Raw genomic sequence first — 14,681 nt, 5'->3', positions numbered from 1 at the left:
TGTTGTAGCCACGGATATGAAGAGTGGCATAGAATTGGAGCAGCAGTTCTTCATTCCAATGCTCCTTATCAGTGACGAACTGCAGCAAGCCAGACTCTCTAAAGCAATCCAGAGCTTCTTCCAAACAGGGCAGACCAGTTATGGCTTCAGTGTCAAGACGCATATGTGGGAAAATGCGACCTTGATTGTACAGAATGCATGAGTAATAACTTCGCTGCTGATAGCTCCAGAACCAATCAGAAGATATTCTTGCCTTTGAGTAGGGGTTCTTGGCGCTATTGAAGAAGGTGTTGTGTGCCTTGAAGCCATTGATATTGAACGATCCGGGTGCAGATGCAGTGCCTGGAAACCTGGGCAACCTTGGTATTGGCTTCTGAACCTGAGGCCTGTGCTCAACGTGATAGTCAAACTGAGGACCAGCAGCAGGCGGAGGAGTCAGAAAAGGCCATTTGACAGTGACAAGTTGGCCATAGTTGAATGCTTGCTCGGTAGTGTGTGGCCGAGGTGGCGGAACAGGAGCAGTGGCATTAACATAGGCGTTAGGCTGCACAACAGAGGCTTCAGGAGCAGTTGCATCATTGGCTTCATTGACTTCTGGCACATTGGTTGGTGCAGGCTCCACATTTGCTTCAGCCATGACTATGTCATTGGCTTCATTTGTGTTGGTGGTGGCAGCCTCAAGATTCTCAACCTCCACTAGATGAGCTGGAGGGTCGGGCACAGACACATTCTCCTCGAGAACAGCTTCTTCAGTAATGGGGGGAGTAGGGACACGTTCTTCTTCTTGGTTGTCGTCGGCTGATGCAGCCGGAATGTCTTCAGCAGCTTTAGCCTCAGACTCGGAGACATTCACAGTAGGAGTGGCATCTGGAAACACTTGACGTGCAACAGATTGGTGGGGCACTTCTCCTTCTGGAACGCTCGAAAGAGGGACTTGAGGCCTTGGTCCTTTGCAAAGCCTGCGTAGCGCTGGCGACGCCTGTGGAGATGGAGTTGGCTGGGCCTCAAAGTCATCTTCTTCTTGCACTGATGGGGTTGCTTGCGGTTGGGGAGAGCTTGGAGTGTCTTGTCTCTGTGGGTGATCAGCCCATGATGCATCCTAAGCAGTTGGCGTCAGAGGACGGCCGATGCTGATGAGTTCGTTGTGCGTGAGCATAGGCGATGATACCAGTTGGTGCTCGATCTGAGGAAGGACTTCATCATCTTCAACATTGTCATGGTGACCAATTTCTTCAGCAGCGGTGGGATCAACTGCTGGAATGTCTTCAGCATCATGAGCCTCTGTGGAAGCAGGCTCATGAACAACCAGTTGGCGCTTGTGGTGTTCAGATGCAGGGCGAACCATTGAGATGGGTTCAACAACTAAGGGCTCTATGGGAGCAGCCCGATCCTTCTTGGTCTTGCGCTTCTTCTTAGAAGGAGCGACATCGAAAGTGTTAGGATTTTTCCTTTTTCTGGCTTCAGCCTCAGCAGTCCTTGTCTTCTTTAGTTCTGAAGCAGTTGACCTGACCTTTGGCTTCGAGCCAGTCATGCTGCTTGGGAAGATGCCAGGACGACCAAGAGCCTTGCGCTTCTCAGCCTCATTGTAGGCTTGCACACACTTGTCAGCCAGGCTCTTCATGCGCTCACGAGAACCTTGAGCTTCTGCACGCTTCTTGAGAAAGGCTTCTTTGAGCTCGTGCAGCATGATCTTGAAGTTTTTGACATCTTGCACGTTGAGCTTGGCCATGTGCTTCTTGAACTGAGCTTTCTCATAGTCGATCTTTTGCTTCAGTTCAACGATGTGCTGAGCTAGAGCTAGCTCAGAAGCAATGGTGCCAGTGAAGGCGACACTGAGGGCAATTGGAAGTTGCAGGTCTTCAAAGCTGAGGTTGGGCGTGTCAAACTACTCATCGATGAAGTTATGGATGATTGCCACATCAAAGAGAGGCAAATCATTGAATATCTATGCTTCTTCCTTGCTCTTGATCAGTTGCTCAAGAGCGTCATCTGCAAGATCTTCATCGCTGGACAGATCAATGGCGTCATTGCGCAGAATAGCAGCAGCAGTCAGTGCATGATTAGTATTCTTTCTCATCTCAGTCTTCTTGGAGATACGTGATAGATCTTCAGACTGCACACTGTCTTCAGGAGGTGCAATAGCCAGTGGCTTCGCATGTAAGACCTTTGGTGCAGGAGCAGGCTTTGAAGCTTTAGGCTTCTTCAGTTTCTTTGGCTTCGGCAGTGCAGGCGCTTCATCAGATTCAGCGTCATCTACAGGCTCATCCACGACTGTCCCTTGAACCATGATATGAGTGATGAGACCTTCCAGGTTGTAGAAGGGCCCAACAAGATTGGGTTCAGCTTCGCGGGTGCCATCGGCACAGGGAGCAGAAGGACTAGGGTTGAAGTCTAGTCCCAATGACTTCTTGTTCTGCTTAGCCGAATTCTTGGCAAACTGGAAGTTGCGCTTGAACAGATTGTCGTCACGACACCATAGCAATGACGATGGGTCAGCATCTGCAGGCTGTGGTCCACGGACCATGCAGGGATAGAAGCCTTTTTCAATGGCTTCATCTCTGGACCTGGGTTGAAGATTTCTGTATAGGATGTCTCCCCATGGTCGCTTGATGGCATTCTTCTCTGCATATTCCTGGGTCACAAACCTGTACTTGAACCATTGCTCAGCCCAGTACCTTCGAATCCATTGGATTCGTGTCTTGCGCTGATTGTAATCCTCTTCTGGGTCTTTCTTGTACAGCTCTGAGAGGTCATCAGGCAGATCTCTTGATGTTCCCCCTCGACGCTGTCGGCCACCCTTCCTTGTTGATTTCTCTGTAGCCATGAGCTTCAAACTGAATGGTTTCAGCATGTTCAAAGGTTTCAAAGGCTTCCGCTTGCTGGTCAAACAGGAACTGGCTTCGAAAGAATTTATATGATGCTGTAAGAATTCTGCAAATGAATGCAGACTATGAGAACCAAGGGATTCTCCCACGAACATGTACCTGTGACAGCATTAAGGTGCGAAGGAAGGGGAAGAGGTCATATGCATTCTCAGAAGATTTTGAAGATAAATCAGTTTAGAAGACATTGACCTCATAGTGTGAAGACATTCACTCATAGATAGAGAGTTGGTTCTAGATTTGTACGAATCCACGAATAAGTACAAGTGAGGAATCTAACTACTTTGTGAAGCATAAGTGAACATACTAGGCATATTATGAGATGCAGTATGAAATATATCCAACTTGTGTGAATAGAAACTGCTTGTGGTAGAAAGTGATGGATCTATAGAATCAAAGGGGCCATAAAAAGGAAGTTTTATTTACCACACGAAGAACAGCTAGACGGAGTGGGAGAGGAGGCCGAGCAGATCGATCGTCCATGCCCTAACTTGGCGACGGAGGACACCTACGGCGACGGCGGAGAAGACGATGTCCACGGCCGGCGTGAAGACGACGTCGGTGAGGTCGTGGCAACTAAGTGCTTCGTCGCCGGTGTCGTCGAGGGAGAGCGGTGGCGCTAGGGTTTGTGCGAGAGTGGAAGAAAGGATAATGACTGTGGTGAGGTATGTATTTATAGAGACAGGGACAGCACAGTGTTATTACACAGGTGCCCCTGGCGATTCACATCTGAAGGACACATGGCCATCATGCAACATATCGGAGGTTGTTCCACGTTCCCACGCACGCCTGGATTGTCGGGTGGTCGTTCCCACTTCTCCGAGTTTCAGGTGAAGGAATTAGCATTGAAAACGGACTTAATGTTTGTCTCTGGATCTTCTGCTAACAAGGACGCACAGAAGATATTCGACAGTTTTAATAGAATGCATATGATTTGGAGAGATAGAGTTTGAGATAGAAAGCATAAAGAGGTTAGGGTCCGATCACATTCACTTAGTTCAAAAGATTCAACAAGAAGACATAGCTATAAGTGAATGCTGTAGAGGACAGAACACTAGTATATATATAGATAGATTAGACTGACAATCAAATCAACAGAGTGAAAATAATCATGAAGGAAAGTTGAGATTGAAGCCAAACCAAATGTGAAGATATACCAAACGTAACGCCATGAGTGAAGCACTTCAAACAGAAAATTTTGGTGGTGGCGTTACCCACCGTATAGGAAGTATTAGACTCAGACACGGCGCACAATTATCGTGGCGCTCTGAAGTCAAATTCCACATTAATGTATTCACACTTAGAGTGTAAGTCTTCATTGAGTGAAGATATACTTTACTTCGTGTGTTGCACATCTAAGTCATCAATATGCATAAGTGTTAGGATGTGTGCCTGATCACAAGACATTTGAGGATTCCAAGATATTTAGCTCACATCGTAACTTGCAAAACCTCTTCTCATCCAAGGGCTTGGTGAAGATATCTGCCAATTGCTCTTCAGTGTTGACGTGTATGATATCAATATCTTCCTTCACAACATGATCTCTGAGAAAGTGATGACGAATTTCAATGTGCTTTGTCTTCGAGTGCTGAACTGGGTTGTTGGCAATCTTGATGGCGCTTTCATTGTCGCAGTAGAGTGGCACTTGCTTCAGATGAATGCCATAATCTTTGAGTGTTTGCTTCATCCATAGAAGCTGAGCACAGCAAGATCCAGCGGCAATGTATTCAGATTCAGCAGTGGAGAGAGATACACAGTTCTGCTTCTTTGAAGACCAACATACAAGTGATCGTCCCAGAAAATGACATGTGCCTGATGTAGACTTACGATCCACCTTGTCACCAGCATAATCAGCATCCAAGAATCCAACCAGATCAAACTCTGAGCCCTTTGGATACCATAATCCTAGTGTTGGGGTGTGAGCCAAATATCTGAGAATTCGCTTCACTGCTAAGTGATGCGATTCCTTTGGTGCCGCTTGGAATCGTGCACACATGCAAACACTAAGCATGATATCTGGCCTAGATGCACATAAATAAAGCAAGGAACCAATCATGGAGCGATATACCTTTTGATCGAACTCTTTACCATTGTCATCGGGACCCAGATGATGTTTGGCTGGCATTGGCGTCGTGAAGCCTTTGCAATCTTGCATCCCAAATTTCTTCAGGCAATCTTTGAGGTACTTCTCTTGAGATATGAAGATGACGTTGCGTTGTTGTCGTATTTGAAGACCAAGGAAGAACTTCAGCTCACCCATCATGGACATCTGATATTGCTCTTGCATCATATATCCAAACTCGTCTGTGTATTTCTGATTGGTGCAGCCGAAGATAATGCCATCCACATATATTTGGCACACAAACAGTTCACCATCATATGTCTTCGTGAAGAGAGTGGGGTCGAGGGAACCAGGTTTGAAGCCTTTGCTCTTTAGGAAGTATTTGAGTGTGTCATACCAAGCCCGAGGGGCTTGTTTGAGGCCATACAGCGCCTTGTTGAGCTTGTACACCATGTCAGGATGTTTTGGATCTTCAAAGCCAGGAGGTTGTGCAACATACACTTCTTCGTCAATCTTGCCATTGAGAAAAGCGCTCTTCACATCCATTTGATACAGAAGAATGTTATGATGATTTGCATAGGCCAGCAGTATGCGTATGGCTTCAAGTCTAGCCACAGGAGCAAATGTTTCATCAAAGTCAATCCCTTCAACTTGAGTGTACCCTTGAGCAACGAGACGAGCTTTGTTTCTGACAACTTGACCATGCTCATCTTGCTTGTTGCGATATATCCATTTGGTGCCTATTATATTGTGCTTGCGAGGATCAGGACGCTTAACCAGTTCCCATACATTATTCATCTCAAACTGTTGAAGCTCTTCTTGCATAGCTTGAATCCATTCAGGTTCCATGAAGGCTTCTTCAACTTTCTTCGGTTCAGATACTGAGACAAATGCGAAGTGCCCACGGAAATTTTCTAGCTATGTTGCCCTTGAACGAGTGAGTGGACCAGGTGCATTGATGCCATCAATTATTCTCTCAATATGTACTTCATTTGCGACATGAGGATGTACAGGACGAAGATTTTGCTCTTGCTGATCATTGTCATCGTTAGAAGGATTGTCTTCAGGCTGAGCATTGTCTTCAGGTTGATCATTGTCTTCAGGTTGATCAGGTGCGGAGATGATAAGTTCCTCTTCAGGCTGAGCATTGTCTTCAGGTTGATCATTGTCTTCAGGTTGATCAGGTGCGGAGATGATAAGTTCCTCTTCAGGCTGAGTTTCAGAAGGTATGATTTCTCCAGTTCCCATAAGTTTAATTGATTCACTAGATGGAAATTCATCTAGCACATTTGGCAGGTGCTCTCTTTGTGAGTCATTAGTCTCATCGAACCGCACATCCACTGTTTCAACCACTTTATAATGAAAGAGGTTGAAGACTCTGTAGGAGTGCGAATCCTTTCCATATCCAAGCATAAAACCTTCATGTGCTTTTGGTGCAAATTTTGAAGTGTGATGTGGATCCTTAATCCAGCACCTGGCACCAAATACTCTGAAGTAACTGACATTTGGCTTCTTGCCAGTAAGGAGCTCATAGGATGTCTTGTTGAGAAGCTTGTGAAGATAAACACGGTTGATGATATGGCATGCAGTATCAATGGCTTCATGCCAGAACTTTCTTGGAGTCTTGTATTCATCAAGCATCGTCCGGGCCATCTCAATAAGTGTTCTGTTCTTGCGTTCCACGACGCCATTCTGCTGTGGTGTGTACGGAGCTGTGAATTCATGTGTAATTCCCAAAGTATCAAGATAAGTGTCTAGACCAGTGTTCTTGAATTCAGTGCCGTTATCACTTCTGATGTGCTTGATCTTGACGCCATAGTTGTTCATGGCTCGATTAGCGAAGCGTCTGAAGACATCCTGCACTTCAGTCTTGTAGAGGATTATGTGCACCCAAGTATATCTTGAATAATCATCAACAATGACAAAGCCATAGAGACAAGCAGTAGTAGTAAGAGTTGAGTAATGAGTGGGACCGAAAAGATCCATGTGGAGCAATTCGAAGGGTTGAGTCGTTGTCATGATTGTCTTCGAGGGATGCTTGGCCCTCGTCATCTTTCCTGCTTCACAGGCACCACATAAGTGATCCTTCTTGAACTTGACGCCCTCGATGCCTATGACATGCTTCTTCCTTGCAAGGGTGTGGAGGTTCCTCATGCCAGCATGCCCTAGCCTCCGATGCCAGAGCCGGCATTCAGAAGCTTTTGCTAGAAGACATACGGCAAGTTGTGGTCCTGCTGAGAAATCTACCATGTACAAATCATCTTTCCGATACCCTTCAAACACTAGAGACTTGTCAGATTCCATTAGTACAAGGCAACGATATTTTCCAAACACACAATCATGTTTAAATCGCAAAGCATTGAAACAGACATTAAGTTGAAACCAAGGGATTCAACAAGCATGACTTTATCCATGTGTTAATCCTTTGAGATTGCAACTCTACCTAGACCCAATACCTTGCTTTTACCAGTGTCAGCAAATGTGATGTGACTTTTGTCAGATGGACGTAGTGTTGAGTCCATAAGAAGGCTTTGCTTGCCAGTCATGTGATTGGTACACCCACTATCAATAATCCATTCTGAAGCAGTTGGTGTCGTACCCTATAGTGCAGTTAGGGGGATAGGCTTCACAAAGAGAATTGTGAAGCAAAAACATTTGACGATCCAGTGGATTATGAAAGCTTAGATCGAGATTTGGACTGATAGGGCGAGTAGCAAGCGATTCGGGAACAAAGTACATAATAAGACCATTTGGGCATTTGATCTTGCACCCTACAAGATGTTTAAGGTCCCCAACAATAGCGTCAGACGATTTTGGTTTTCGGCTGGAGACCTTTCCCTGCAAAAGAGAGTTAAGCTTTCTTAGCCACCCACATCTTCAAGGGTAGCTTCGAAGCAATGAGTCTAAGTGCAGCATCTGAGAACTTTGGCTTTGGAGCCCTAGCAAAAAGTCTTGCAGGTGGACAATAGTACTCATAAGAATAAGTAGAATAGTTCTTGGTCTTATGAACATGGCGGTTTGATGAAACGCGCTCATATTCACAGGCCTGAGTACAGTTTCCCTGCAAAACATTTGCGTTAGTGCGACTCAGGTGAGTCCTCTGTCTGTATGAAGCCTTTGGACCGTATGAAGCCTGTGGTCTGTGGTTTGTCTTCTTCACCTGTGGTGTCATGATGACATTCACAGGAAGATTCTCCAAACACCTTTTTGGCACCCAGAACTTCTTCATAGGTGGTCCATTCCTGCAGTTAGTACCAATATACCTAGCAAACACTTCACCATTCTGATTCTTAAACAGTTTATAGTTTGCATCAAAGGATTCATCAATAATAATGGGATTAGCACAAGTGAAGCCAGATAGAGTGGATGGATCTGCTGAAGGTTCCTTTGCAGCAACCCATGTGGTTTTGGGGTACTGCTCAGGTTTCCAGTAAGAGCCATCAGCATTCATTTTCCTTTCGAACCCAACACCCTCTTTCCTTGGGTTTTGGTTCAGGATCTGCCTTTTGAGGACATCACATAGTGTCTGATGCCCTTTGAGACTTTTGTACATCCCTGTTTCAAGCAATGTCTTCAACCTAGCATTCTCATCAGCAATAGCAGTGGTATCCTCAGCAGAGGGGTTAGTTACCACATCAATAGTTGAAGATATTGCAATAGTAGCAGCAGTAGAACACTCAGCAACAGAAGTAGCGTTGTCACGCTCGATGCATTTAAGACATGGTGGTTCAAATCCTTCCTAAGCGGAACTGATCTGTTCGGCGCGAAGTGACTCATTTTCCTTTTGAAGATCTTCATGAGCCGCTCTCAATTTCTCAAGATCTTGCTTCCTTTGAAGATAATCATAGGAAAGCTTTTCATGAGTTGTTGAGAGCGTTTCATGACGACTTTCAAGTTCCTCATACTTAACGTGAAGATTTTTTATGTCTTCAATTAAGGACTGAGATCGAGTCATTTCAGCATCTAACAGATCATCGCTTTTGTCTAACAGTTTTTGAATATGTTTCATAGCTTTCTGTTGTTCAGTTGCAATTTTAGCAAGTGTTTTGTAGCTGGGTTTTGAACCACAATCAGAGTCATCTTCACTAGATGTTTGATAGTGAGTAGTGCGTGTGTTTACCTTGGCACCGTGTGCCATGAAGCAGTAGGTAGGAGCGGAGTAGTCCTTGTCATTTGCATCGGTGTCGGTGATGAAGTCATTGTCATCAGTGTTGAAGATGGACTTGGCAACGTATGTTGTAGCCAGACTTGCAACGCCAGAATCGGACTCCTCCTCAGACTCCGCCTCCGCCTCCTCAGAAGCGGACTCCTCCTCTGAATCCATTTCCTTGCCAACAAATGCACGTGCCTTTCCAGATGAGCTCTTCTTGTGTGATGAAGACTTTGAGGAAGACTTGGAAGAAGACTTTGAGTATTTCTTCTTCTTCTTGTCGTCAGAGTCATATTCCTTGCTCTTCCTCTTCTTCTTGTTCTCATTGTCCCACTGCGGACACTCAGAGATGTAGTGGCCAGGTTTCTTGCACTTGTGGCATGTTCTCTTCTTATAGTCATGAGCAGAAGCTTCATCATTCCTTGAGCTTGATTGTGAAGATTTTCTGAAGCCTTTCTTCTTGGTGAATTTTTGGAACTTCTTCACAAGCATAGCAAGCTCCTTTCCAATGTCTTCAGGATCATCAGAACTGTTGTCAGATTCTTCTTCAGATGAGGAGACAGCTTTTGCCTTCAAGGCACGAGTTCGCCCATAGTTGGGACCGTAGATGTCTCTTTTCTCAGAAAGCTGAAACTCATGTGTGTTGAGCCTCTCAAGTATGTCAAACGGATCGAGTGTCTTGAAATCAGGACGTTCTTGAATCATCAGGGCTAGGGTGTCAAACAAGCTGTCAAGTGATCTCAGGAGTGTCTTGACGACTTCATGCTTGGTGATCTCAGTGATGCCGAGAGCTTGAAGCTCATTTGTGATGTCAGTGAGTCGATCAAACGTAAGCTGGACGTTCTCATTGTCATTTCTCTTGAAGCGGTTGAAGAGGTTGCAAAGGACACTGATTCTCTAATCTCTCTGGGTTGAGACGCCTTCATTGACCTTGGAGAGCCAGTCCTAGACTAGCTTAGATGTTTCCAAAGCACTCACGCGGCCATACTGTCCTTTGGTCAGATGACCACAGATGATGTTCTTGGCAGTGGAGTCCAGTTGAACGAACTTCTTGACATCAGCAGCGGTGACACCTTCACCAGCCTTGGGAACGCCATTCTTGACGACATACCATAGGTCGACATCAATGGCTTCAAGATGCATGCGCATCTTATTCTTCTAGTAGGGATATTCAGTTCCATCGAAGACGGGGCAAGCAGCGGAGACCTTAATTATCCCTGCAGTCGACATAGCTAAAACTCCAGGTGGTTAAACCGAATCACACAGAACAAGGGAGTACCTTGCTCTGATACCAATTGAAAGTGCTAGTGATTGACTAGAGGGGGGTGAATAGGCGATTTTTATGAAAGTCTTCAAAACATGGAAGTTTCGAAGACAAACGATAGAAATAAACCTATTACCATACAGCGGAAGGTAGACTACACTAGGCAAACCATAGTCAAGTATTGAATGAAGTGTAAGCATAATGACTAATAGCAGCTAGGCAGTAAAGACCAGGTAGGAAGATATTGTGAAGCCAATCAGAACAAGTAGTCACTCAGTGAAGACAAAAGATAATGCAATCATACAATGACTTCACAAGAACCAACAGTAAGCAAAGGGAAGGGAAGGATGAAACCAGTGACTCGTTGAAGACAATGATTTGTTGGACCAGTTCCAGTTGCTGTGACAACTGTACGTCTGGTTAGGGAGGCTGAGATTCAACTCAGAAGACCTCGTCTTCACCTTATTCCCCTTGAGCTAAGGACACCCAGTCGTCGCCCAATCACTCTGGTAAGTCTTCAAGGTAGACTTCCAAACCTTCATAGACTTCGTTCACCGGCGATCCACAATGACTCTTGGATGCTCAGAACGCGACGCCTAACCGGCTGGAGGATTCACAGTCCTCAAGTGTAATAAGTCTTCAGATCACACAGACAGGAAGACTTAAGTGATGCCTAACACTCTTTGGCTCTGGGTGTTTAGGGCTTTATCCTCGCAAGGAATTCTCTCTCAAAGGCTTCGAGGTGGGTTGCTCTCAAACGACAAAAGCCGTACTCTAACTCTGAGCAGCCAACCGTTTATGGTTGTAGGGGGGTGAGCTATTTATAGCCACTAGGCAATCCGACCTGATTTGTCCGAAATGACCCTGGGTAATTAAGGAACTGACATGTGTTCCAATGGTCAGATTTCAAACACACATGGCAACTTTAGTTGGGCTACAGGCAAAGCTCACTTATCCAACTCTGGACAAGATTTGCTCTCATAGTCTTCACTCGAAGACACAGGATTTTGGTTAGGCATCACTTCAGTCATTCTGACTGGTTCTCTTGGACCCCACTTAACAGTACGGTGGTTCCTATGGCTCAACAAAGAAGAAAAAGAACGATGAAAGAACTAAGTCTTCGCGCTCCATAGTCTTCATGCGATGTCTTCTCTTGTCATAGTCTTCAATGTGAATGTCTTCACATACCACCTTTGTCTTCAATGTCTTCTTACATTTTTAGGGGTCATCTTTGGTAGGAAAACCGAATCAATGAGGGACTTCTACCTGTGTTATCCTGCAATTCTCACAAACACATTAGTCCCTCAACTAGGTTTGTCGTCAATACTCCAAAACCAACTAGGGGTGGCACTAGATGCACTTACATGGACTGGATGTCTGAAAACACTCACTACACTGCACTAGCCTCTGAATTGCTTCGTGCTCTACCACTCAGTCCTCCCCTTGAAGAAGCTCGCTGCATCTATAGTGAACCTGAGCTCACACATCATTACATGCAGGTGCTGATGAAGCCTTTGAAACCAGGTCAGGCACCACGAACCAAATTCCTCGTGAAGGAATTGATGTACGTGCCCAGAACTGTCTATCGTATTCTCACGAGGACAATCAGTCCCATCAAAGGCCACGACTCATCTAATGAGGAAATTGTTGGCATCATGAAGAATCTGGTATTCAACATCGTTCATGGCATTCCTGTCAATTATCACGATTTCTTCATGAGGACTATGGAAAATGTTGCACTGTCACCGTTTGAGCTAAAGCCTTATGCACCTTGGATTATGAGATTCCTCATAACAAGGTCTTCACTCAACTACAAAGCTGATTTCCAGAATCACCTCAGCTACTTGCCCCCAATTGAAGTCCTCAAGCAGACATATTCCTCAGTTGATGGAAAGGGCAAGGCACCAGCTGTAATAGATGAAGGCATTCGTCCATTGCATGGTCAGTTTCGCAAAGCTGCATCTTCTTCCACCAATGATGACTCTGCCACACATGACTCTGCCAATGCACCTAAGTCCACTCCTCAAGCCACTGCTCCGCGCGTGATGACTGACCGTGAACTTCTGCTTAGTCTTCAACAGAAGGTGGATCGAAATCACAAATGGGTTAAGCATCAGTTTGATTCACTTCTTCACAACATGACTGCCACACACAATGTAGTGAAGAAAAACCACTACTACCTCCATCAAGTCTTCGGTCGCACCTGGGCAATCCTGTCACATCTATATGGTGAAGAAGATCTGAAGAACATGGGTCTCAAAGAAGATTTTGACTGGTCTGCACCTCCACCAAAGAAATTCAAGAAGTTCCAAGTTCCTTCTCTGGTGGCCAGCTCATATTCTTCATCACGCGACACTGATGAACATGAAGATTTGGACGACACTGCGGCAGGCCCTACATCAACAAACGACCCCAACAACGCTGGTGCTCCTTCTTCAACATGATTATCTTCAGGGGCGTTAGTCCTCATTTTCGATCCTTTTGGTCATTCGATGACAAAGGGGGAGAAATATGAGTTAGTCTTCAAGCGGGTCTACTATATGGGCGTTTTTTTGCTAAGTTACAACTCTCGTTCGTCTGAAACTTTATTGGATCGAGTTGTAATCTTAAACCCGATGGTGCTCTGATACTTTTGATGCACTGTGCTCTGATACTTTTGATGCACTATTCTCATGCTTATTCCTCGTTAATATTATTGCACGCATGCTGAATTTCATCAGGCACCATATTTCATCATGCATTTCAAATTTTCATATTATATGTTAAATGTGTGTATGAATTACAAGATATAGGGGGAGATCTCCATGATTCAACTCTTCAAGTGTGCATTGCTTCAAAAGCAAATTCCTCACTATGCACATCTTCAGGGGGAGTTCTTCTATATCTTGCAATCAAATTCCTCAATATCAATAGTTACACTTCATATGTTTATCCCCGTTGAAAACTTAACCTATATTGTCATCAATCACCAAAAAGGGGGAGATTGTAAGTGCATCTAGTGCCCCTTAGTGATTTTGGTGTATTGAAGACTTATAGATTAAGGGGCTAATGCGTTTGTGAGTGTACACAGGTCTATAAGTCTATGAGGAGTTTGATATTTACAGGAAAAGTCGACCCCTAAAAATGAATATCTTCGACTGAAGATTTTGGTATTTCTGAAGACTTTCATGAAGACTTTGAAAGTGAAGAAATTGGTGTGTCCGGGAAGACTTGATATTCATGCGAGGAATATGAAGCTTGAAGACTTATGTTTTCATAGTTTTGTTTTTCTCTTTCTTGAGTCATAGGAAACACCGTACTGTTAAAGGGGGTCGAGGAAATACTAAGGAAAAATTTCCATGTGATGCTCAACTCAAAATCCTACACCTACCAATCCCTTCGAGTGAAGCCATTGGAAATCTCATACAGTTCAGTCAATTTCTTTAGTGACAGAGACAAAGTTCTTCTGGTCTCTGAGGAATTTGTCCTAACTGAGGAGTTAGGAATTCGCCAGTGCGGATTGCCTACACAGTGAGGAACATGATAGCCCTGAGGATTTTACTACTCAAAATTCCGACCGTTGTTGTGCTATGCGCCAGCTGTCCCAAAATATCTATCCACCTAACGGTCATATCATTGAAGGGCATTTATGTCTTATCATGTCGGGCTGCTCCCTAGGCTATAAATAGCCGCCCCCCTACAACCACTAGCTAGTTGGCTGCTCCGAGAGAAACTGACACTTGTCATTTGAGAGCAACCCATCCTCTGAGGACTTTGAGCGAAAATCATCAAGTGAGGAAAAACCAAAAACCCAAAACCCAAACACCTACAAACCCCAAGTGATTGAGCATCACTGAAGAGATTGATCCTAAGTGGATCCGACGCTTGTTACCTTTGAAGACTGTGCTTCTTCCAGACGGTTAGGCGTCATGGTCTAGAGCATCCAAGAGGAATTGTGGATCGCCGAGTGACCAAGTTTGTGAAGGTTTGGAAGTCGCCTGAAGACTTACCATGAGTGATTGGACGAGGTCTGTGTGACCTTAGTTCAAGGAGAATACGGTGAGGACTGGGTGTCTTGGACCAAGTGTCCTTGACTAGGTGTCCGAGACTGTGTGTCCTCGAGTTTAAATACTCAGCCGCTCCAACCAGACGTACAACTGAGACAGCAGTTGGAACTGGTCTACCAAATCATTATCTTCACCAAGCTTACTGGTTCTATTCCCTCAACTCTTTCATTTACTCATAACTGTGTTGTGTGTTTGTTCATATCTGTGTTTGAAGACTTTGACTGAAGACTTTCTCAATTTCCTCAGTTCGATTTCTTTAGTCTGTTTGTCTTCATCC

Source organism: Triticum aestivum, chromosome 7A, assembly GCF_018294505.1.
Source record: "Triticum aestivum cultivar Chinese Spring chromosome 7A, IWGSC CS RefSeq v2.1, whole genome shotgun sequence".
NCBI lineage: Eukaryota > Viridiplantae > Streptophyta > Magnoliopsida > Poales > Poaceae > Triticum > Triticum aestivum.
The sequence above is the reverse complement of the archived record's forward strand: the minus strand, read 5'-3'. Positions refer to the sequence as shown.